Source organism: Polistes fuscatus, unplaced genomic scaffold (assembly GCF_010416935.1).
Source record: "Polistes fuscatus isolate 324 unplaced genomic scaffold, CU_Pfus_HIC Scaffold26, whole genome shotgun sequence".
Lineage (NCBI taxonomy): Eukaryota > Metazoa > Arthropoda > Insecta > Hymenoptera > Vespidae > Polistes > Polistes fuscatus.
Window position 1 is genome coordinate 729,919 of NW_025113103.1, and position 27,018 is coordinate 756,936.

General features: G+C 32.2%; 1 long non-coding RNA gene across 2 annotated transcripts in view; it reads right to left on the reverse strand.

Annotated features, from left to right (window-relative positions):
- Positions 1-27,018, reverse strand: part of LOC122518841 — a 95,850-nt gene that overhangs the window by 57,185 nt on the left and 11,647 nt on the right. For both annotated transcript variants that reach the window (XR_006304164.1, XR_006304163.1), the window contains exon 2: positions 4,686-4,922. This is a non-coding gene — a long non-coding RNA (uncharacterized LOC122518841). The remainder of the gene's footprint in view (positions 1-4,685; positions 4,923-27,018) is intronic.

Here is a 27,018-nt window from a genome sequence, read left to right on the forward strand (position 1 = left end):
TGAAATAGTATGACGATGACGATGACGATGACGATGATGATTAGTGACGAGTTAAAATAGATCCAAATAATTAGAATCTTTATGCATTATCGTATATAAACACTGATAATTATAATGAGTCCAAGTAAAACCATAAAAAAACAAGGAGACACCGTGAATGTGTTCGCGGAAAAGGTCAAACGTGAACCCTTGTGCACTCGAGGCCTTTTTCGCTTGCGTCGAATCAGCAACTCGAGACGATTTCGGCCAAATTAAGTAGACATTTTACAGGTAATTAAAAATATTTATAAAACAAAGCAGTATAGAAATAAACTGGTGTGTACTTATGTACGCACGTAACGAAGTTATAACTTTCTTTGCCGTACCTAAACGAACATAACCTCAATAACCTCAATATAACTCAAAGAAAAAAATACTTAAAAAAAATAATTATTGATTATAGATATAAGAAAGAATAAAAAAACTGGTGTGTGTACTTATGTACGCACGTAAGAAGTTATACTTCTGTGCCTTACCAAAACGACATAACCTCGATAACCTCGAAAATCTTCAAAAATAACTTCAAAGAAAACAATAACTTAAAAAAAAAAAATAATTATTATTATATATATATATAAGAAAGAATAAAAAAGAAAAAGAAAATAGTGTCGTCATTGATAATTAAATAGAATTGCTAATATTATGTCAGTATTGAAATAAATGATTGCTATTTATAATAAAATATATCCCTGTAGCGATATACGAGACGTTGAAGCAACCTTGTCCTTATTAAATATTAACCATTTATTTAAAATACTGAAGAATAAATATAATTTCAAAAACGATCAGTATATTTATTTATTAAAAAAACTGGTGTGTGTATTTATGTACGCACGTAAGAAGTTATACTTTTTTGGCGTACCAAAAACGAACATAACCTCAATAACCTAAAAAATAACTTCAAAACAAAACTTCAAAGAAAAAAATAACTTAAAAAAGAAAAAGAAAATTCGTGTCGTCATTGATAATTAAATAGAATTGCTAATTATTTAGTCAGTATTTGAAATAAATGATTGTTATTTTAATAAAAATATTCCTGTATCGATATACGAGACGTTGAAGCAACCTTGTCCTTATTATAAATACTAACCATTTATTTAAAATACTGAAGAATAAATATAATATTCAAATAGACGATCAGTAATTTATTATTAAAAACTGGTGTGTGTATTTATGTACGCACGTAGAAGTTATACTTCTTTGCCGTACCAAAATGAACATAACCTCGATAACCTAAAAAATAAGTTCAAAACAAAACTTCAAGAACAAAAATAAATTAAAAAAGAAAAAGAAATATCGTGTCGTCATTGATAATTAAATAGAATTGCTAATTATTATGTCAGTATTTGAAATAAATGATTGCTATTTATAATAAATATATCCTGTATCGATATACGAGACGTTGAAGCAACCTTGTCCTTATTATAAATACTAACATTTATTTAAAATACTGAAGAATAAATATATTTCAAATATACGATCAGTATATTTATTATTAAAAACTGGTGTGTGTATTTATGTACGCACGTAAGAAGTTATACTTCTTTGCCGTACCAAAACGAACACCTCAATAACCTCAAAAAACTTCAAAAAATAACTTCAAAGAAACAAAAACAAAAGAAGTATAACTTCAATAACATATCATCAGTTTATTCATATAGTCGAAAAAAAACAAACTTGATAATACTACACTCTGTAATTAGTTTTGGTTGAGTTTGACACTTGAAATGTGTGAGCCGGGCGCCGTATCGGCGCCGCTCGAGTGCAAAGGTTTTAACTGTAGTTGAAATCCGAAACGGGGACGTAGGAAAAAGGGACGCGTGACGGATAACGGTCGGATGGAATGGGCTGTTTTGTTTGACGAAGGGATGAGAGTAGAAATAGGAAGAAAGGGCAAGAAGAAAAAAAGAAAAAAAGGTAAGAAAGAATAAAGAAAGAAAAAGGACTATTTGGTTGGAGTAACGCGTTGGAGAGTACTTCGGGAGCCGCCTTGGGCGAACGAAAAAGTTTCTTAGAAAATTTGCGCGAACTTGACATCCACGAGAAGGGATTTTTCGACGCCTTCGGATACACGACTGTCGGATTTTTCTCGATCGGGAAATCCCCGTTGTCTCGAGATGAGCAAAAGAATTCCTTTACGATTCGAGAGAATGGATTATACTCGAAATAATCTTTCCGCTAAAACGGATTTTCCATTTTTGGTGGACTTACGACTTATGGTCAGAGAAGAGAATCTTTATACTCTTGACGAAAAAATATTTATAGTTTATTTACTGCTAAATAGTTTTACAAATACACCTAATACATAGAATGTTAAGTTTGAAAATCTAAATATAATTTTTCATTCAATCGAGATGAATTGACTCGAAATAACAATAACAATAAATAATAATAATAATAATTATTATTATTATTATTATTATATATTATTATTGTTATTATTAATCCCTGTATTACCGCAAAAAAATAGTTATATTTATTCGCTGCAAGTTTTACAAATACGCTTATTATAATACATAGAATGTTAAGTTTGAAAATCTAAATATAATATTTTTCATTCAATCGAGATTAATTGACTCGAAATAACAATAACAATAATAATATAATTATATTATTATTAAATAATCCCTGTATTACCGCGAAAATAGTTAGTAGTTTATTCGCTGCTAAATAATTTTACAAATACACCTAATACATAGAATGTTAAGTTTGAAAATCTAAATATAATATTTTTCATTCAATCGAGATTAATTGACTCGAAATAACAATAACAATAATAATAATAATAATTATTATTATTATTAATCCCTGTATTACCGCGAAAAAATAGTTATAGTTTATTCGCTGCTAAATAATTTTACAAACACACCTAATACATAGAATGTTAAGTTTGAAAATCTAAATATAATATTTTTCATTCAATCGAGATTAATTGACTCGAAATAACAATAACAATAATAATAATAATTATTATTAATAATCCCTGTATTACCGCGAAAAAATAGTTATAGTTTATTCGCTGCTAAATAATTTTACAAATACACCTAATACATAGAATGTTAAGTTTGAAAATCTAAATATAATATTTTTCATTCAATCGAGATTAATTGACTCGAAATAACAATAACAATAATAATAATAATAATAATAATTATTATTAATCCCTGTATTACCGCGAAAAAAGTTATAGTTTATTCGCTGTTAAATAGTTTTACAAATCACCTAATATAATACATAGAATGTTAAGTTTGAAATCTAAATATAATTTTTTCATTCAATCGAGATTAATTGACTCGAAATAACAATAACAATAACAATAACAATAATTATTATTATTATAATCCCTGTATTACCGCGAAAAAATATTAATAGTTTATTCGCTGCTAAATAATTTACAATACACCTAATACATAGAATGTTAAGTTTGAAAATCTAAATATATATTTTTCATTCAATCGAGATTAATTGACTCGAAATAACAATAACAATAATAATAATTATAATAATTATTATTAATCCCTGTATTATCGCGAATCGAATAACAATAATATTATTCCATATTCCGCGAAATAAATGTTTATTAGCAAAACTAATATAATAAAGGAATAATAGTCGAGGGAGTTAAGACTTAATCGGCCGTAATGAACTCTCATCGATCAACGCGACGACGATTTAATGGCACGCTTTACTCCTACTACTACCACCCTATCAGCAACCACCCTTTACATACCCCTCTCTTCTCGCACAATCGTTATATATCATTGTGTGCCTGATATCGTTGAATATATACCATTTGAAAGGTTTCGTAGCGTGAATTAAATGCCGAGGCGTTTTATCGTCGAAATCGAATGAATATCTTCCCTCGAACTTTTCCATCGAAGTATCACCCACCCCTTCCCCCTGCCCTTGCTCCCACCACCACCACCACAACCACCACCAGCACTACTCTTTTCTTTATTCTTTCTTCTCCTCGAATGGTTTCTATGAAAGGCACAAAAGTTCTCACCGCTCGTTAGGAGTAAATTTTTATACACGTAAGAAAGAGAGAGAGAGTTTCAGGCAAATCAGGTCACCTTTCCCTCTGCCATTTTTATGGGGATATCTTTTTCTAAGGGAGAAGACGACACAAAGGATCTCGAAGCAAGAAAAAAGGTAGTTCTTGCAGTATGCCAAGCTAACGTCTCGAGAATTGTAGTTGATCATAATGCTCCCGCATATACAGATATGCATACATATATGAAGAGAGAGAGAGAGAGAGAGAGAGAGAAAGATTCGTGCATTATGCGTACACCTATGCACCTATTAGATTTGATTTGCTTGGTTTCGTGGTTTTACAACATATGCTAGTATATTTATTTATTATGAATTTCAAACAATTCATTTTAATTAATCTTTCACTAACGTAACTTGATCTATATTCTTTCCCTAAAACTATTATCTAATTGAATTAATTGAATTATACACTGTAACGATAATACATATATATTTAGTGTGCATGCATGTAGAATAGAAAACGGATTGAGAGAGAAAGATATAATAAATATATGTGTGTATACATATAGGAAGGAAAGTAGGAGGGAGAGTAAAAGTTGCGGGGGGTGTGGGGGGTGTGGGGTGAGTACTGATGGAATTAAAATAGGACTTACGCAAGAGCCGTCGTTGTGCAGCTGGGATAATACTTCGAAGCCGTCAAAGTGTTATCGTCGTTCTCGATTCCTTCTTTCTTTCTTTCTTCTTCTTCTTCTTCTTCTTCTTTCCATCTCGTAAAAAGCAACCGCGAGTCATTTTCTTTCCCCCATTTTCTCTTCTCTGTTCTTTTATTCGAATGACGACGAGAGAGGGAAGAGAGATTCAATCCTTTGTTCACGTTTTTTAGGACGATTCTGAAAGAAGAAAATGGAAAAGCGTGCCATTCATTAAAAATGCATCTGCGAATTTATATAATGTATGCAACTATATACGCGTTTTTACATATGTTCGTCTAGTACATGACTATAACTACGAGTGATGGGTGCTATATTTTCTATTTATAATGGTTAAATAGATATTGCGTATAATATTTAAAGTTATGGTGAACAAAAAACTGGTGTGTGTGTAGTTATGTACGCACGTAACGAAGTTATACTTCTTTGCCGTACCAAAACGAACATAACCTCAATAACCTCAAAAATAACTTCAAAAAAATAATTATTATTATATATATATATATAAGAAAGAATAAAAACAGAAAAAGAAAATATCGTGTCGTCATTGATAATTAAATAGAATTGCTAATTATTATGTCAGTATTTGAAATATATGATTGCTATTTATAATAAAATATATCCCTGTACCGATATACGAGACGTTGAAGCAACCTTGTCCTTATTATAATACTAACCATTTATTTAAAATACTGAAGAATAAATGTATATTTCAAATATACGATCAGTATATTTATTTATTAAAAAACTTGGTGTGTGTACTTATGTACGCACGTAAGAACCGTACCAAACGAACATAACCTCAATAATCTCAAAATAACTTCAAAAAAAAAACTTCAAAGAAAAGAAATAACTTAAAAAAAAAAATAATTATTATATATATATAAGAAAGAATAAAAAAAGAAAAAGAAAATATCGTGTCGTCATTGAAAATTAAATAGAATTGCTAATTATTATGTCAGTATTTGAAATAAATGATTGCTATTTATAATAAAATATATCCCTGTACCGATATACGAGACGTTGAAGCAACCTTGTCCTTATTATAAATACTAACCATTTATTTAAAATACTGAAGAATAAATATATATTTCAAATATACGATCAGTATATTTATTTATTAAAAACCTGGTGTGTGTATTTATGTACGCACGTAAGAAGTTATACTTTTTTGGCGTACGAACATAACCTCAATAACCTCAAAAATAACTTCAAAAAAAAAAAACTATTATTATTATATATATATAAGAAAGAATAAAAAACAGAAAAAGAAAATATCGTGTCGTCATTGATAATTAAATAGAATTGCTAATTATTATGTCAGTATTTGAAATAAATGATTGCTATTTATAATAAAATATATCCCTGTACCGATATACGAGACGTTGAAGCAACCTTGTCCTTATTATAAATACTAACCATTTATTTAAAATACTGAAGAATAAATATATATTTCAAATATACGATCAGTATATTTATTTATTAAAAACCTGGTGTGTGTACTTATGTACGCACGTAAGAACCGTACCAAAACGAACATAACCTCTATAACCTCAAAAATAACTTCAAAAAATAACTTTAAAGAAAAAAAAATAACTTCAAAAAAATAATTATTATTATATATATATAAGAAAGAATAAAAAAAAAAAAAAGAAAATATCAAAATAGATATCAGTCCACACTAAATATAAGAGAAATATATCGAATTACTTGACGGTTACAGCATTAGTTCTCGTTTCGATCATTTAAGTAAAGCGGCGCTGATTACGATTAGTACTTGGATGGGTGACCCGCTTGAGAAAAAAAGGGGGGGGGAAGAAGAGAAGACAACTTCACGCCGTATACTTGAAATCGTTTTGCCGCGCGTCGTAAATACCGACAAACTTCATGGTGTCGTTTTTCCAGACGTTCGGAACAAAATCCACTCCCCATTACATTTTACCCAACGCGTTAAAAGAAGTATAACTTCAAAAATCTATAGTTTTACATATAATATGATAAAGTTTGGGTATATAGTTTGTTATCATTATAATAATTCAAAGTAATTGCGGGATCGAGATCGTTTCGAGTAGCTAGCAAAACTATGATCGGTAGTAGACGAACAGAGTCGTATAGTAGGGAACTTTGAAAGTTACGCGAACGCAATACCGTTACGTGCTTCAAAATGCAAGGATCATTTCCGTCACGGCGTTCAACCACATTGTTATATTTCAGGCAACATCCGATATACCTTGCATACTAAACACTACAGACTATACTCGGTGGTATTGAGTGAACAGTAATTCGAAACGTTGTTAAAAAACTTATTATGTCATACTTTTCATCGACATAGCTTCATAATTACATTATTCATTTTCATTAGAGAAGGCTTTTATTAAACAATCATTTAACTTCGATTTATTTGATCGCTATAATTTGTGCTCTCTTTTTTTGTTTGTCTGAAATAATATTAACAATTGTATCGTCATGTATTTTCATTCAAAATACCAACGGTTTTATTTCTAAACCGTTTATTGATATTTTATTAGAAATACCAACCCCTAACTATTTCCATAACCTTCCACTATACTCGTACAAACATTCATGCAAATAAAAAACTAACATAGGGTTTACTAAGAATCGATTAGATGGAAATTAGATAAATGAATTTCTACTAAATGAGAATTCAAATAGACACACCCTTAAACAGTTTCTCTTTCCAATTTATCTCGAGTCGCGTATTAACTCGAGTAATATTTCTTTCATTTGCAACAAATAATACAATAATACAAAATGAAAAAGAATTAATAACAAAATTGTTCATCTAGCTGAAGTTAGGTGAAGGTTTAAAAGGTGTCTCGCATTTATCTATGCGTCGTTACGGGTCACCCTATATATCCACGTCCAAATATCGTTCAAAACACTAACACACGCTTTCATATACCCTCGTATATGTACTTTGGGATCCCTACGCGAATATCCAACCCTCGAAGTTCACTCTCACACTTTTGTACACACGTTCTGAACCGAAGGAAGCCGTATGTGCATTGGACATTGATTTTAAACGTATACTGTTCAAGAAAAAATGCGAAAAAAGTGGCAACGTTAAAGGTAAACCAGTCTCTCGCTTTCTCTCTCTCTCATAGATAAATTTAAACAATTTATATGAATCAACTGTAATAATGAAGTTTAATCGTAATAAATGAGCAACATATCAAAAATATATTTTACAGCGAGCTTCATATTTACGAATACGGTCGGTATTTATTTCAATGAAATTAACCCGAGGAAAATAAAAGTAAAATATCAATTTATGGAATGAACCCAATATAATAAAAGAAGAAAAAGTAAATGAAAAAAAAGATGAAATATATCATAAAAAAAAGGTGGCTGTCATGTGCATACGCCATAACGTCCAGGTACGCTTTTTCAAAGTTATTTCGCGTATAGGTGGAGACGATAAAATAATTCTACGATATCTTATTGTCTAAAAGAACTTGAAAAGTTTGGATTACGAGAAAATAATCATTTAAATATATAATTATTATTATTATTACATATATAAATATAGGAAAACGCGTGCCACCTTTATACGGGTGGAAGAAACGTGCGGGAGATGAGTACGCGTGCGCGTGTGAGAGAAAGCGAATGAGAGGAACAAAGAGAGAAGAGGAGCTAGACGAATGAGAGAGGGTGCTGAGAAGGGAGAGAAATATGCGACAGAGAGAGAGAGAGATAGTCAGGGTGGAAACTGGCTCGACGTACATACGAAGGGGTGTGACGTGAGAGGGGTACGAGCGTAATATCGGAACCCCAAACGGTAATCGATATCACATCTCTCTCTCTCTCTCTCTCTCTCACTCTCTCTCTGCACGTATATTCAACTATCGTCCATGATTTAGCAAAAAAAAAATTAGTGAAATTATTTAGAAGACTTGAAAAAAAATAAACAAATTAAAATAGGGACACGGGTATGAAAAAGAAGCTTCGCTGCAATCGTATAGATTGCATAGAAATACTATCTATAGAATACTATTCCCCGTTAAAAAGTATGAACGACGAGAAATACCATTGATATCTTTCGCACGAACGATAAGGTACGATCTATGATTCTTCGAAGAAGAAGAAGAAGAAGAAGAATCAGAAGAAAAAGAAAATGAAGGAGGAACGAGATTCGTTTTACTTCGAGAAAATTACGTTTTTTCTTTATGAACCTCCTTTGGCTATCTCTTACCCCCTTCCTTTCTTCTTCTTCTTCTTCTTCTCCTCTTCTCATCGATTCCTTTACTCTTCTTCCGATAAATGTATTTAGTTTGCTTGGTTTATTTTATTTTTCACGAGAGAGAGAGAGAGGGAGAGAAGGTGGGTGGAATAAGTGATTGCAGCATTAATGCGAAGATTTATTTGAACTTGGTCAACTCTTTTTAAAAATGATAATAAAAGAGATCATATTTCTTTCTTTTGTATGAAAATACAAAAGAGAGAAAGCTTTTAATTGTACGAGGGTGAAGTTGCAAAAACTGAGTTCACGATTATATAACTATTCAGAAGATTATTAATTTAATATCTTATATAGATATAATGTAATATTAATTCGGAAAATTGAGAGAGATATAGAGAAAAATGAAACAATATATTATAATTATACAATAATGAAGTATACAAAAAAATAAGCTGACCATAAAAAAAGATCTCTCTCGAGAGATATTTTGTTTCAAACGATAGAATTATTCTTAAGAAAAATCGTCATCCGAAAAAACTGGTGTGTGTACGTAAGAAGTTATACTTCTTTGCCGTACCAAAACGAACATAACCTCAATAACCTCAAAAATAACTTCAAAAAAAAAATTCAAAGAAAAAAAAAGCTCTCGAGAGATATTTTGTTTCAAATGATAGAATTATTCTTAAGAAAAATTCGTTATCCGAATAACTAGTGTGTGTACGTAAGAAGTTATACTTCTTTGCCGTACCAAAACGAACATAACCTAAATAACCTCAAAAATAACTTCAAAAAAAAACTTCAAAGAAAAACATCTCTCTCGAGATATTTTGTTTCAAATGATAGAATTATTCTTAAGAAAAAATCGTCATCCGAAAAAACTGGTGTGTGTACGTAAGAAGTTATACTTCTTGCCGTACCAAAACGAACATAACCTCAATAATCTCAAAAAAACTTCAAAAAAAACTTCAAAGAAAAAAAAGTAACTTAATTGTACGAAAGTGAAGTTGCAAAAACTGAGTTCACGATTATATAATTATTCAGAAGATTATTAATTTAATATCTTATATAGATATAATGTGATATAAATTCGGAAGATTGAGAGAGATATAGAGAAAAATGAAACAATATAAAATTATACAATAATGAAGTATACAAAAAAATAAGCTGACCATTAAAAAAAAGATCTCTCGAGAGATATTTTGTTTCAAATGATAGAATTATTCTTAAGAAAAAATCGTCATCCGAAAAAATTGGTGTGTGTACGTAAGAAATTATACTTCTTTGCCGTACCAAAACGAACATAACCTAAATAACCTCAAAAATAACTTCAAAAAAAACTTCAAAGAAAAAACATCTCTCTCGAGATATTTTGTTTCAAATGATAGAATTATTCTTAAGAAAAATCGTCATCTGAAAAAACTGGTGTGTGTACGTAAGAAGTTATACTTCTTTGCCGTACCAAAACGAACATAACCTCAATAATCTCAAAAATAACTTCAAAAAAAAACTTCAAAGAAAAAAAAGTAACTTAATTGTACGAAAGTGAAGTTGCAAAAACTGAGTTCACGATTATATAATTATTCAGAAGATTATTAATTTAATATCTTATATAGATATAATGTGATATAAATTCGGAAGATTGAGAGAGATATAGAGAAAAATGAAACAATATAAAATTATACAATAATGAAGTATACAAAAAAATAAGCTGACCATTAAAAAAAGATCTCTCGAGAGATATTTTGTTTCAAATGATAGAATTATTCTTAAGAAAAAATCGTCATCCGAAAAAAATTGGTGTGTGTACGTAAGAAATTATACTTCTTTGCCGTACCAAAACGAACATAACCTAAATAACCTCAAAAATAACTTCAAAAAAAACTTCAAAGAAAAAACATCTCTCTCGAGATATTTTGTTTCAAATGATAGAATTATTCTTAAGAAAAAATCGTCATCCGAAAAAACTGGTGTGTGTACGTAAGAAGTTATACTTCTTTGCCGTACCAAAACGAACATAACCTCAATAATCTCAAAAATAACTTCAAAAAAAACTTCAAAGAAAAAAAAGTAACTTAATTGTACGAAAGTGAAGTTGCAAAACTGAGTTCACGATTATATAATTATTCAGAAGATTATTAATTTAATATCTTATATAGATAATGTGATATAATTCGGAAGATTGAGAGAGATATAGAGAAAAATGAAACAATATAAAATTATACAATAATGAAGTATACAAAAAAAAGCTGACCATTAAAAAAAGATCTCTCGAGAGATATTTTGTTTCAAATGATAGAATTATTCTTAAGAAAAAATCGTTATCCGAAAAAACTGATGTGTGTACTTATGTACGCACGTAAGAACCGTACCAAAACGAACATAACCTCAATAACCTCGAAAATAATTTCAAAAAATAACTTAATTGTACGAGGGTGAAGTTGCAAAAACTGAGTTCACGATTAATAACTATTCAGAAGATTATTAATTTAATATCTTATAATATAATGTAATATAAATTCGGAAGATTGAGAGAGATATAGAGAAAAATGAAACAATATATAATTATACAATAATGAAGTATACAAAAAATAAGCTGACCATTAAAAAAAAAGATCTCTCGAGAGATATTTGTTTCAAATGATAGAATTATTCTTAAGAAAAAATCTTTATTCGAAAAAATTGGTGTGTGTACTTATGTATGCACGTAAGAACCGTACCAAACGAACATAACCTCAATAACCTCAAAAATAACTTCAAAAAAAACTTCAAAGAAAAAAAAAACTTAAAGAAAAAAATAATTATTTATTATATATATAAGAAAGAATAAAAAACAGAAAAGAAAATATCAAAATATAGATATCAGTTCACACTAAATATAAGAGAGATATATCGAATTACTTGACGCGTCAACAGTCATGGCGCGGTTACAGCATTAGTTCTCGCTTCGATCATTTAAGTAAAGCGGCGCTGATTACGATTAGTACTTGGATGGGTGACCCGCTTGAGAAAAGAAGGGGAAGAAGAAGATAAGACAACTTCATGCCGTATATTTGAAATCGCTTTGCCGCGCGTCGTAAATACCGACAAACTTCATGGTGTCGTTTTTTCAGACGCTCGGAACAAAATCCACTCCCCATTACATTTTCCTCAACGCGTCAAAAGAAGTATAACTTCAAAAAAAAGAGAAAAAAGAGAATGTCGTTCTTTCGCGTAGCAACGAACAACGACGACGACGAGTAGAACTACAACTAGGATTACGACGACGTCCCTTTTCCGGATACTCGATTTCCTCCTCGACGGGGAGTTCATTAAAACGGCCGTATGATCTCGTTAACGCGTCGAAGCATCAATCAGCCGAGCTAACTGTATTTACGCTATCGCCGTCGAGATCGATCGAAAAACTCCTCTACTCCCCCCTCTACTACCCTCTCTGCCACCCCTCGCCCACTCCTCTCTGTCTCACTGTCTCTGTACAGATCATCAAACTAATAACCTAATTTGTCCGATACTAAAACTACTACTCTCTGCCTCTCTCTTTCTCTATATCAAATGAATTTTCAACCATTATTAATAAGTTCCAGTATCGTTTCAGCTTGTTAATCAACGCTGGGGAGTAAGAAAAGAGAAATAATTAAGGAAAGAAAATAAGAACCTTTCTTTTCTCTCGTTCGATCAAATTGAACCCCTATATAGAGAACCTAATTGTTTCTTTTTCCCTTTTTTTCTCGCGTAAAGTACATTCCCTTATCTAACGTAAGTCACCCTTGGCGTGAAAACTCGCTTTACGGGAAATGCAGGCACAATTTCTTTATCGGTTAAGTATCGAAGAAGCAATTGACACATCTCTCCAGTTATACTTTAGGGTGAGAACCAAAAGTTCGCGCGTTTATCGTGTTGTTTCGAATAGTGCAATTTATATAAAAGGATTTAAACGTAAGCTTTAAAATAACCATTCCGCATTTAATTCTCCGTCCGTCCTATTTAGTCGGACAAAATAAACCGAAAATGAGAAAAAGTAAAATTCGGGAGAAAGAGGAAAGAAGACGAGAGGAGGGGAGTAGGAAGAAAGGATGGGGGTTGGTTTGATCCTTGGCAGAGTAGTAGTAGTAGCAGCAGCAGCAGTTTAGGGTAGGTCGCCAGCCAGCCAGCCAGTCAGCCAGCCAGCCAGCACATTTTGGTGGGGTTGAATCCTCTCTCTACCACAAGACGTTACATACTATACTATGCTAATTAGCCGGTAGAAACTTGCCGAGCGAATAGTACTAGGTTCGCGGCGAACTATGCCCGCATGCCCCTTGGGTACCAATACCAGCACCACCACCACCACCACCACCAACAGAGAGGTAGGTAGGCTATGGCGGTGCCGACATTACTAAAATGTCAGAGAATGTCACCCATCTCATAATCTATGTCCCACGACCTCTTCCCCCGTTTGCTCTGTTCCTCGGAGACCTCCTCCCCTATCCATCCCTCTGTCGTTCCGCTCGATCCCACCCCTCTCTCCTCTTCTTCTCTCGCAAGCCACTCCTATCCGCATTCTCGCGAGAAATTAATTTGGCCCTATTAAAATGATCACTTCTGGATTTAAGTTACGATCAACCGTGTGCTTATCGCTCTCTTACTTTTTTTTTTCCTCTCTCTCTCTCTCTCTCTTTTATGCGCACGTATACCGGCATGTAAGAGAGAAATATCAATATCACCCTCTCTCTCTCTCTTCCTATTTCTGTCTCTCTCGTTCTTAGCAGCTACTACTCCGTTCTACCCTTTTCATCTATTACGTATATGTACATGTGTGAGATGGGGGGTGCGTGCCGGTGCAGTCATCTCTCTCTCAACTTGATTCGTTCTCGTCGTCGTCGACTCCTCGAGGGAAGGGAAAACCTGCATGAATGGAATGTATGCGCGGAAATAGTGTTGATACTGAGAAACGTTACGAGAGATGAAATAATGATAAAGAAAAAAAAAGAAATAGAAAAAGAAAAAAAAACCTTGATTTACAATTTATATTTTGTTTCTTTATTAAAATGAATGGGATTATTTATTAAAATGAAATTCTATCTAGCCAGTGCAGTGTGTATGGTGGAAGAAGTGGAATAAGCGTGAAAAGGGAAACAAAAAATTAACATAAAAAATAAAAAAAGAAAGAAGGAAATATTTGTCACATTTAACGGGATAATAATGCGAATGAAATTTTCGTTATCATAGCGTAGGATCGTCGTATCGAGCGTAGGAACGATAATTGGTAACGGGTTTGCGAGAACGAAGAGAGTAAGAGAGAGAGAGAGAGAGAGAGGGTGTACGCGAACGCGATATGCTTTCTAATATTTGCACGCTTTGATTGGAATTTGCCCAGACGATGTTCAAATTAATTACATACTTTTTGCGCGTGTCCCGCATCAACCCGGAAAACCATGAGCGGGTGCTGTGCGAGAGAGAAAGGACCCAAAACCGATTGATACAATATTTCCTACTCGATAATTTAACCAAATTTTACGAAGCACGTTTGGCAACGATTTTTAAGTTTGTATCTATTACAACTAGACACAACTCTGGTGTGTGTACTTATGAAATTATACTTCTTTGCCGTACCAAAACGAACATAACCTCAATAACCTCAATAATAACTTCAAAAATACTTCAAAGAAAAGAAATAACTTAAAAAAAAAAACTGGTGTGTGTACTTATGTAAGGTAAAAGCCCCCTCGGTTGGCCAGGCCCCCTCTATTGGCCACTTTATGCCACAACAGTGATTATAAATTATATGCTGATGTGCACATGGTGACAGTTTTTAAAAAAAAAAATTCTAATTTTAAAATATCATTGAAAGTAATTCGGATTATTTTAAAAATATATTTAAAAACGAAAAAAAATAAAGTTGTGCAAGACTTCTGTTTTTGGATGATTTCTTGTTAAGTAAGGTAAGGATACTGTGATTTTTATTAACCTATATATTTCATTTTTGAGAATAGCAACCAAAATATTTTTTTCTGCAATTAACATAGCTTAAAATTATTATAGAAATTGAAAATTAAGTGATTTTTAATTATTCTCCATTAAAAATATGGTGGCCAAGCATGGAGACAGTATTATTGCCTCTGTTTTTATCATTAGCCAACTTATGGCTATTCGCTTTGAGGTTATATATATTTGTACATAAAGTATTCAACTAGTTTTTTAATACTAATGAGTAATTAATTTCTTTGTACACGAGTTTTGAATTATTCAATTTTGATTTATTTAATAAATTAGTTATTAATTAATTATTTATTTTAAATAGGAAACATGGCCAAATGAGGGGACATGCGTGGCCAAAAGAGGGAGAAAGTTGGCTAAAAATAGGGACATTGCAAATCTATGTTTTTTTTAATTTATTATTAAAATATTTATGAATAATTTGTCTTTTCTTTATTTTTATTCAAAGCTGAAAGCTCAAGCTTACAGGTTAAACCATTAGTTTAGATGTAAGTTATTTTATTGAATGAATATAATTTTTCTAAAAAAGAAAACGGCTTAACTGGCCAACCGAGGAGGCTTTTACCTTACTCACGTAAGAAGTTATACTTCTTTGCCGTACCAAAACGAACATAACCTCAATAACCTCAAAAATAACCTAAAAAATACTTCAAAGAAAAGAAATAACTTAAAAAAAAAAATAATTATTATATATATAAGAAAGAATAAAAAAAACTGGTGTGTGTACTTATGTACGCACGTAAGAAGTTATACTTCTTTGCCGTACCAAAACGAACATAACCTCAATAACCTCAAAAATAACTTCAAAAAAATAACTTAAAAAGAAAAAATAATTATTATTATATATATATATATATATATATATAAGAAAGAATAAAAAACAGAAAAAGAAAATATCAAAATATAGATATCAGTCCACACTAAATAAGAGAGATACATCGAATTAATTCACGCGTCAACAGCCATGGCGCGGTTACAGCGTTAGTTCTCGCTTCGATCATTTTAAGTAAAGCAGCGCTGAGTACGATTAGTATTTGGATGGGTGACCCGCTTGAGAAAAAAAGGGGGAAGAAGAAGAGAAGACAACTTCGTGCCGTAAACTTGAAATCGGTTTGCCGCGCGTCGTAAATACTGACAAACTTCATGGTGTCGTTTTTCCAGACGCTCGGAACAAAATCCACTCCCCATTACATTTTCCCCAACGCGCCAAAAGAAGTATAACTTCAAAAAAAAAAACAAAGAACAAGAGAAAATTATGCACGTTTAAACAAAAAGAAATGAGGATAGTTTTGAAATACTTGTACGAATGCGTAAAGATACGTAGGACATATATATAATAAACTAAATTGCAAAGAAAGTTTAATGCTTGTATTCGTTTTATCTTTCGTTTGCAACGATATATCAGCATACTACTCTTCGTTTAGAAGAGTTTTAGGATGGTTGACTTTACAAGATCGACGTGACTTCTTAATGGCTTGCATGGTATACAAAATGTTGCGTCTTCAGCACGACAAAATATTAAGAACGAACTTTAGTATTCTTATTTCTGTTCGTGGTCGTGCTATCAGGCAGTTGGATGTATGAAGTTTACCTCATGCAAGAACCAGGACTTATGACAAATCATTTTTGGTAACGGCTGTTCGTATTTGGAATCAACTATCGGAAGATATCGTAGCTCTAAATGACTATAAAGAATTCAGATTAAAATGTTATACCTACTTTATCGATAGAGATATTCAACGTGTTTTGTGACTCTTATGATTTAATTTAATTTAATTTTTGTTTTGTTTTGTTTTGTTTTAACCATATGTTTATTGCTTTGAACCAATACTACTATACTATTATTATAGAATCATTATCCTTTTTTTAATATTTACTATTTTCTTATTACTTTTATCTACTTACTATGCGTTACTACTAATATTAATGATAAGTTTAATAATAATTACATAATTTTCATTTCCGTTTTGTTTTATCTATACATTACATTGTACTACACTGTAATTAATGGCCCCTTTCAGGAGCCTAGGCTCTAGGCTCAATAAAATATTATTAAAATAAACAAATAAATCAAATAAATTTCATATTTTCATCTCGTTCATACGCTTACTGTTTCAGTACGTCGATCACAGTAGAACCGAGCGAGTCAGTGTGCGAGATAGAAATGTACAGATTTGAATTTTCTTGCCTACGAGGCACGTAAAGTTCCACTTGGAATTATCTCGAAATTAATTAAAATTTAGAAAACCCGAGCTGCGCCAAATACTACCGTATCGCCTTTTGCACGTTCGTTCTCAAGTTAGAACGAGAAAGAAAGAAAGAAAGAAAGAAAGAAAGAAAGAAAGAAATAAAGAAAGGAAAAAAGAAAAAAGAAAAAAAAAAGAAAAAAAAATAGAGGGAAAGAGATAAAAGTGAGAAGAAGAAGAGGGGGGCAGTGGAGGGGGGGGGGCAGAGGGGGACAGAAGGGGGGTAGAGAAAAGATCCTCTTTTCCGCGAGATTTTGTCGGCAATAATCGCTAATTACGCACCATCGAGTCGGCACTAATTAACTCGAGGTGCACACTTTAATTAGACGCACGTGCCCTCTCCTGTCCATTGCATTTCTCACTCTCTCGCTCTTCCTTGGTCTCCTTTTTCCTTTTTTTATCTCTTTCTCTCTCCGAATGCTTTCGCGTACGAAATTCCGTGTCGCGGAAGCGGAAACTTCTATTTTTCAATGAGACTCACGTAGCAGAGGCTCTCGTACAAACTGCGAAAATGACAAACTTGTTCGTTTTTTCTTCTTTTTTTTTCTTTTTTTTCTCTTTTTTTTTCAAGTATTCGAATCGATACTCACTCTATCTGACTACCTATCGACTTTTTCTTTCTCTAATAACCTCCCTCTTCGTATAGAAAGAGAGAGAGAGAGTGAGTAAAGTGTGTCGAGGAAACGTAATTGCGGTCGAGACATATTTAGAAACGGCTGATCATCTCGTTATCTCGGGTATGTCGCTCGTTTTGTGCTCTTGATACTCCTTAATTAAAAATAGCTGCTGAAGAGAGAGAGAGATGAAGAGGAATTCTCGTTTGGATAGATAGTAACCTCGTTCGGAATGACTATATTCGTTCGGGAATAGTTTTCTTTACTTCCTTTTTTTTCTTTTTCTTTTTCTTTTTTTTACGATCAAATAAACGCGAGTTGGAAAATTGTGTTCTAATATATAAAATACCTATATGCATGTATATTGTGTATAAGTATTTCATTTCTATAGATATGTATAGTATATTTTTTGGATCAAACTAAACATACGTAATTAGAAATAAAAGTGCATACTGCATTTTGTCGAACGAGTGTACGCACACAAATGTAATACAATATATATTACATATGCAGTAAGAAATATATATATATACATATAAGTATATTTTTTGGATCAAATTAATCTACCACTAAACATACGTAATTAGAAATAAAAGTGTATACTGCATTTTGTCGAACGAGTGTACGCACACAAATGTAATACAATATATATTACATATGCAGTAAGAAATATATATATATAGATATAAGTATATTTTTTGGATCAAACTAATCTACCACTAAACATACGTAATTAGAAATAACAGTGCGTACTGCATTTTGTCGAACGAGTGTACGCACACAAATGTAATACAATATATTACATATGCAGTAAGAAATATATATATATATACATATAAGTATATTTTTTGGATCAAATTAACTACCACTAAACATACGTAATTAGAAATAAATGTGTATACTGCATTTTGTAGAATGGGTGTACGCACACAAATGTAATACAATATATATTACATATGCAGTAAGAAATATAATATAAAATATATAAAATGTAAATAATAATATATAAAATGTAATATATAAAATGTAATATAAAATAAAAAAAAAATATATATAAATGTAAATAATATAAATAAAATTATATAGATTTTCCATATATATAATATATGGAAAATTGTGTCCTAATATATAAAATATCTATATGCACGTATACTGTGTATAAGTATTTCATTTCTAATCTACCATTAAACATACGTAATTAGAAATAAAAGTGCGTACTGCATTTTGTCGAACGAATGTACGCACACAAATGTAATACAATATATATTACATATGCAGTAAGAAATATATATATATATTCGTATTGCTTAGAGTACGTATAATGCTAGGTAAGCATTATGCGAACGATGAACGATGACTCGAATGCGTTAACCATTCGAGGCGTGACATATCACGTCCCACATTCCGTCATTCTCGATGATGTATGAAGTAGGGTTGGTCCTAGGTGCTTTCTTAAGGGCTTACCTCGGTATCTGAGAAACCGCTAGAAGAGATAAAGATAGTGGAAGAGAGAGAGAGAGAGAGAGAGATGGAGAGACGTTTACGTACTTCTAATATCCTCGAGACCTTCTATTCCGCTCACACTCGCATACTCATTCGCTCTTACTCATCCCTGCAAGGGATGATAACCGTAATACCGAATGGATATGAGTAAACACTAGGAGATAGCCAACCGAAATGCTCGCTCCGTTTGAAATTTCAACATTTTTTAGGAGAAAACGGTTTCCCTTCGAATGAGTTTTCTGAAAAACCTACCACATGTATGTATGTATATGTGTGTGTGTGCGTGCATATGTTCGCGCGAGATAGAGAATATTTGTTCGTCGAGGAATAAATACTTCGACTCTTTGTACCATTCTTTTCTATTTCTATTTGTGATAGTTTTTACTGCACTTTTAATATGAGATTGTTTTTCGTCTCCTTTTTTTTATTTATTTATATTATATATATATACTTGGAGGAAAGAAACGTTGACGAGAGAAAATAGGTGAAATATTGGTCGTTGGTACTTTTAGTGCCCTTTGTAAATTCGAATACTTTCGGTGACCACAAAATGGAGCAAACGCGTTAACCACAATCTTCCGAATAGGGGGGAAACCATTTACGAAATGCCTGGTTGGTTATCTTTATAGTTTAAAAATACCATCATACCGTAAATCGGAAAGCAACAAAATAAATAATAAAGGGAAAGTACGCGATACGATTTCGTCTAGTAAACAATATTATCGGATATGTTGCAATTGTGTTACAAATTGTATTATAAACTGCATAATGGATTAATTTGTTGTAAAATTTACTTTGGAAATATTCACTTTTGATGAAAGAAGATAAGATAAGACACATAAAAACAAGAAGAAAAAACCGGCAATCGAATAAACAATATTATCGGATATATTGCAATTGTGTTACAAGTTGTATTATAAACTGCATAATGGATTGTTTTTTGTAAAATTTACTTTGGAAATATTCACTTTTGATGAAAGAAGATAAGACACAAAAAAAAAAGAAAACAAGAAGAAAAAATAGGCAATTGAATAAAAACTATTATCGGATATATTGCAATTATGTTAGAAATTGTATTATAAACTGCATAATGGATTGTTTTTTTGTAAAATTTACTTTGGAAATATTCACTTTTGATGAAAGAAGATAAGACACATAAAAATAAGAAGAAAAAACCGGCAATCGAATAAAAAATATTATCGGATATATTGCAATTGTGTTAGAAATTGTATTATAAACTGCATAATGGATTAATTTTTTGTAAAATTTACTTTGGAAATATTCACTTTTGATGAAAGAAGATAAGACACATAAAAATAAGAAGAAAAAACCGGCAATCGAATAAAAAATATTATCGGATATATTGCAATTGTGTTAGAAATTGTATTATAAACTGCATAATGGATTGTTTTTTGTAAAATTTACTTTGGAAATATTCATTTTTGATGAAAGAAGATAAGACACATAAAAATAAGAAGAAAAAACCGGCAATCGAATAAAAAATATTATCGGATACATTGCAATTGTGTTAGAAATTGTATTATAAACTGCATAATGGATTGTTTTTTGTAAAATTTACTTTGGAAATATTCACTTTTGATGAAAGAAGATAAGACACATAAAAACAAGAAGAAAAAACCGGCAATCGAATAAAAAATATTATCAGATATCTTGCAATTGTGTTAGAAATTGTATTATAAACTACACAATGGATTGTTTTTTCTGTAAAATTTACTTTGGAAATATTCACTTTTAATGAAAGAAGATAAGACACATAAAAAAAAGAAAACAAGAAGAAAAAACCGGCAATCGAATAAAAAATATTATCGGATATGTTGCAATTGTGTTACAAATTTTATTATAAACTGCATAATGGATTAATTTTTTGTAAAATTTACTTTGGAAATATTCACTTTTGATGAAAGAAGATAAGACACATAAAACAAGAAGAAAAAACCAGCAATCGAATAAACAATATTATCGGATATATTGCAATGTGTTAGAAATTGTATTATAAACTGCATAATGGATTGTTTTTTTTGTAAAATTTACTTCGGAAATATTCACTTTTGATGAAAGAAGATAAGATAAGACAAAAAAAAAACAAGAAGAGAAAACCAGCAATCGAATAAAAAATATTATCGGATATATTGCAATTGTGTTACAAATTGTATTATAAACTGCATAATGGATTGTTTTTTTTGTAAAATTTACTTCGGAAATATTCACTTTTGATGAAGAAGATAAGATAAGACAAAAAAAAAACAAGAAGAGAAAACCAGCAATCGAATAAAAAATATTATCGAATATATTGCAATTGTGTTAGAAATTGTATTATAAACTGCATAATGGATTAATTTTTTGTAAAATTTACTTTGGAAATATTCACTTTTGATGAAAGAAGATAAGACACATAAAAAAAAGAAAAAACAAGAAGAAAAACCGGGCAACGATTACCCTGCGCGGTTTCATCTTCACTTTTTACGCACGTCGGAGTACGAAAGCTCGTGAAAAGGACGCTTTTCTGTATCGAAAGGGAAAGAAGTGGAAGAAAAGTGGAAGTAAAAGAAGAAGTACGAGAAGTTGAAGAAGAAGAAGAAGAAGAAGAAGAAGGAAGAAGAGGAAAGGGACGAAGAGAAGAGGGTTGGTTGGTTTCTTGCTGCAGGATGTCGGCGTGAAAGGAGGAAGCAAAGAGAGAGAGAGAGAGAGAGAGAGAGAGAGAGTCGATCTCGATTTTCCAAGGGCTGACAAATATTTGCAAGCTTTTCACCTCTTTCTCTCTTCCTTTTTTTTTTCTTCTTTTTTTCTCTGTCATCTTTCCTGTCTCTAACCATCGAACATTTTTCCCCGTTTTCTCGATATCGACTCCCTCCCCCCTCTCCTCTCTCTCTCTCTCTCTCCTTTCTCTTTCTTTTTCTCGCATTCGAAAGTTTTCGCTGCCCAAAGCGACTTTTTCCTATCGAAACTCACCCCTTCCTACCCCCAATCTCCCTTCCTCTCTTTCCCTAAAGCATACCCTACCTACTATAACCAGCACTACTATTTCTACTACTACCATTACTGGTGTTCGTGCATACATACATACATACATATTTTTCTTTCTCTTTCGAATAGCTTTATATTATACATTTACTTTTTTTTGTTCCTTTGGTCTTTTATTTTTTTTTCGTCGAGCCGTTATGCATCGAGGAAATATGAATCCTTCGTCTCGTCCGCATTGTCTAGGATCACTGTTTGCTCGCAATCTTCCTTTACTATGTACGCGTATGTGTGTATGAAGAGGAGAGTAGAGGAGAAGAGAGGAGGGGTGGGGAGAGGAGTGGAGGGGAGGGGGGCGGGCACGCACCGCATGCAAATGTGCGGGTAGATAGGTAGGTAGATAGATAGATGGATAGATATATGCGTCTAGGTAGGAACAGACGATGTGACAAAGATCGATCGATAGCTCCAGGGGGGGCCTTTGGAAAAAACTTAAAAGAAAGAACAAAAATTGGGAAAGAGTGTCTGGCCGAATGGCCAAACGAACGAACGAACGAATGAAAATGGGGAATACGCGTTAGTTGATACGACTTTGGGATATTTTAAGGATTTTTATGTAATTCTATGAACGTGACGTTGTCAATCTAAGAACATATGACGTTAAAAGAATTTATTTGGATAATCATACTTTGATCGTGTCTCTATCGTATTATAATAATTCCGTTTCTAATTAGCTGACATTTATCCGATTATTTATAAATAATAATATAATAATATAATAAATAATAAATATATAATAATATATTAAATATAAATAATAATAAATAAATAAATAATATAATAATAAATATAATATAATATAATAAAATATAATAATAATAATAAATAATAATATTATATATAATATTATCGATACGTGTGATGCAAGTGGAATTTTATTATTAATCTAATTTATATTAAATTTATTTGATTATTTAAGAAATCATAGAGAAGTAGACGAAAAATTCTCATTTGATAATTTCGAGTAGTCTGCAAGATTATCTCTCATTCTTTCATTCGTTACGATTCGAAACTTGTCGATCTGAATATTATATAATAATAATATAATAAATAATAAATATATAATAATATATTAAATATAAATAATATATAAATAAATATGATAATATAATAATAAATAATATAATAATAAAAATATAATATAATATAATAAAATATAATAATAATAATAAATAAAACTGGTGTGTGTACTTATGTACGCACGTAAGAAGTTATACTTCTTTGCTGTACCAAAACGAACATAACCTCAATATCCTCAAAAATAACTTTAAAAAAAAGAAAGGAAACATATTTTCAATCGATCGATATATTACATATATAAGAAAGAATACAAAACAAAAAAACAACTGGTGTGTGTACTTATCTACGCACGTAAGAACCATACCAAAACGAACATAACCTCAATAACCTCAAAATAACTTCAAAAAAAACTTCAAAGAAAAAAATAACTTAAAAAAAAAAATAATAATTATTATATATATAAGAAAGAATAAAAAAAGAAAAAGAAAATATCAAAATATAGATATCAGTCCACACTAAATATAAGAGAAATATATCGAATTACTTGACGCGTCAACAGCCATGGCGCGGTTACAGCATTAGTTCTCGCTTCGATCATTTAAGTAAAGCAGCGCTGAGTTCGATTATTATGTGGATGGGTGACCCGCTTGAGAAAAAAGGGGGGAAGAAGAAGAGAAGACAACTTCATGCCGTATACTTGAAATCGCTTTGCCGCGCGTCGCAAGTACCGACAAACTTCATGGTGTCGTTTTTCCAGACGCTCGGAACCAAAATCACTTCCCATTACATTTTCCTCAACGCGCCAAAAGAAGTATAACTTCAATATATAAATAATATAATATAATATAAATATAATATATATAAAATATATAATAATAATAAATAATAATATATATATAATATTATCGATACGCGTGATGATAGTGGGATTTTAGATTTTATTAATCTAACTTATATTAAATTTATTGATTATTTAAGAAATCATAGAGAAATAGACGAAAAATTCTCATTTGATAATTTCCAGTAGTCTGCGAGATTATCTCTCATTCTTTCATTGGTTACGATTTGAAACTTGTCGATCTGAATATTATATATAATAATTATATATTAAATATAAATAATATATAAATAATATAATAATATAATAATAATAATATAATAATAAATAATAAATATTATATATTATCGATACGTGTGATGCAAGTGGGATTTAATTATTAATCTAATTTATATGAAATTTGTATTTGATTATTTAAGAAATCATAGAGAAATAGACGAAAAATTCTCATTTGATAATTTCGAGTAGTCTGCGAGATTATCTCTCATTCTTTCATTCGTTACGATTCGAAACTCGTCGATCTCTTTCCGTCAGGGTTTTCACCTTTTCCTCTTTTACAAGTGTTAGCTATCTTGCCCGATGTAGTACTACTACTACCACATACTACATCAGCTTTCTTCTCTCTCTTTCTATACTCCTTCAACTTCTTCTTCTCTTTCTCTCACTTTTTGAGTCTTCGCATTGTACCAATGGCGTGCAACGTGCAACGACAAGGCTCCTGGTACTCCGTTGTGTTCGTAAAACAGCCACTTTTCCACCCTGTACTCTCGGAGTACCCTCGAGGTTTCTTTGTTCGATTTCGAAGTACCGTTCCATCCTTACTTTCCCTCTCTCTCTCTCTTTTTCTTACCATCCCCTCTTACGCCACTTTTTTCCAAGACGTCTACGCAAAGAGAGAGAGAGAGAGAGAGAGAGAGAACAAGATTTCGTAAAGAATCGTACGATCGAGTGTATCGATTACTTTCGAATATTAAAAAGCTGCGTAATTAGAGATATTAACAGATAAAAAAAAGAATAAAAAGCGAATACTACATTAAAGGTACAACCCAAATATCAAAGGATTTATCAAAGTTGAAAGTTGAATAAAAGCTGACCGTTTTAATCGACGTTAAACTTCGAAAGTTGCATTTTGAAGAGTAGCAAGGATCGATTCGATTTATTTTGTTGCTTCTTCTTCTGAAATGTCACAGATCGAAAAGTATTTGGGGAAAGGGTAAATCGACCTCGTCTTTTTAGATGGGGTTTCGGGGGATGGGGGTGGGGGTGGGGGTTAAAGGAAAGAAGGCGGAAACGCAAACAAGAGAATTAACCGACGTCGCGGCTGAGAGTTAATTGGGCGTAAAGTTCAAAGGAGGACAAGAGTGCCGTTTTTGGGCCGCGTCCGCCCTTTTCTACCCAGTTTTATTCGACGAAAAGCATCCTTTTCTTCCTTTTTTTCCTCCGAGAAACCTTTTTAGAAGCTCTTCTCCGGATTGAATAGAGACAAGGGAACAATTACCAGGACCGTGTTACCCTAATCCGAAAATCCTGTTACTTCGCGATTCGGTCTCGACCCCTACCTGTCTGTGTGCGTCTGTGTGTGTGTGTCTCACTTCACGTCCCTTCTTTTTTACACCCCCACACCCCCTCCAACCAGCATATCCCGTTTCTCTAGCGATTTTCTTCGTACACCCCTTATGGAAGTCAATTTTCACCTAAACGAAACGTTCCTATTACACAATTTTCTTTTAGTTTAGTTTCTAAATTCTAATCTCTTGAAAATACTTGGAAAATTTGTAGAACTACCACCACCCCCGCGGATAAGGCGGGACAAGATGGAGGACGATGAATGGTATTACAATATCTCGAAGGACGACAAAGGGACGACGGTTGGAGACGGCTCACGAAAGAATTCCAAATATTCCGTATTCGTGAGAGTGAGAGAGAGAGGGAGAGAGCTTCGCGAGTAATCCAATTTCGTAATCCCATAAGAACGCGCGCGTTGGCGCTTACTTTCAAAGCGGTTAGCGTTTTAACGAATGCTGCTCTTCTATGCGTCTCCCCCCCTCCCCCAGTTTTCTTTCTCCCTAAACATTTCGTCCCTGAACTGAATAACTGATCTTTCTAAAAGATCTTAACAATAAATGAATTTCGCGAAAGGGAGAGAGGGTGGGTCGGAGAAAATTCTATGAAAACGATCGAGGGAGATAGATAAAAGAGAAAGATTTTCAATAGAAATTCTAAGAGTTCGAAGAATATAGTTTTCAAACGATCTACGCTATAGTTTATAAATCTTTAGTTTATTTCGCGATCTCTTTATTTCTAATTGCAAAGTGAACTGAAATTCGAGTTCCCGGAACGGTTAATTAACCCGAGCGCGAGTGACCGTTCGTTCGGGTCCATCTTGGCCAAATTAACGGGGAATTTAATGGTGCATGAGGTGGTGCCTGAGTAGGAGGAAGGTGGGAAGAATGAGAAAATAAGAGAATAGATTGAAATAGTAGGAAGAGGGTTGGTTGGTTGGTGTTGGTGGCCTCGAGGGGTAGCGCCATTGTTTGTCATTTAAAGTACGGAAGATGCTGTGCGCTTGGAAGGAAGAAATAGCGCGAAAGAAGTATGAGAGTAGGAGAGGGGCTTTTCAACTATAAGGAGTAATGGCTTTTAAGTTTGAAATCGTTCGCATCTCTCTCTTTAACTCTTTTAGTTGTTTTCTAGGGTAAAAGGGGCCAGCGGGCGCTTTTGCTGAAAGATCATTACGATATCGTTGCACTCGGTCGGTAAGGTAGATAGGGGCGTTCTGTTGGCGTTCGGTTCGAGTTCGGTTGGCGCCGGCGCTAAACTCCCGGACGTTTGCATTTCGTCG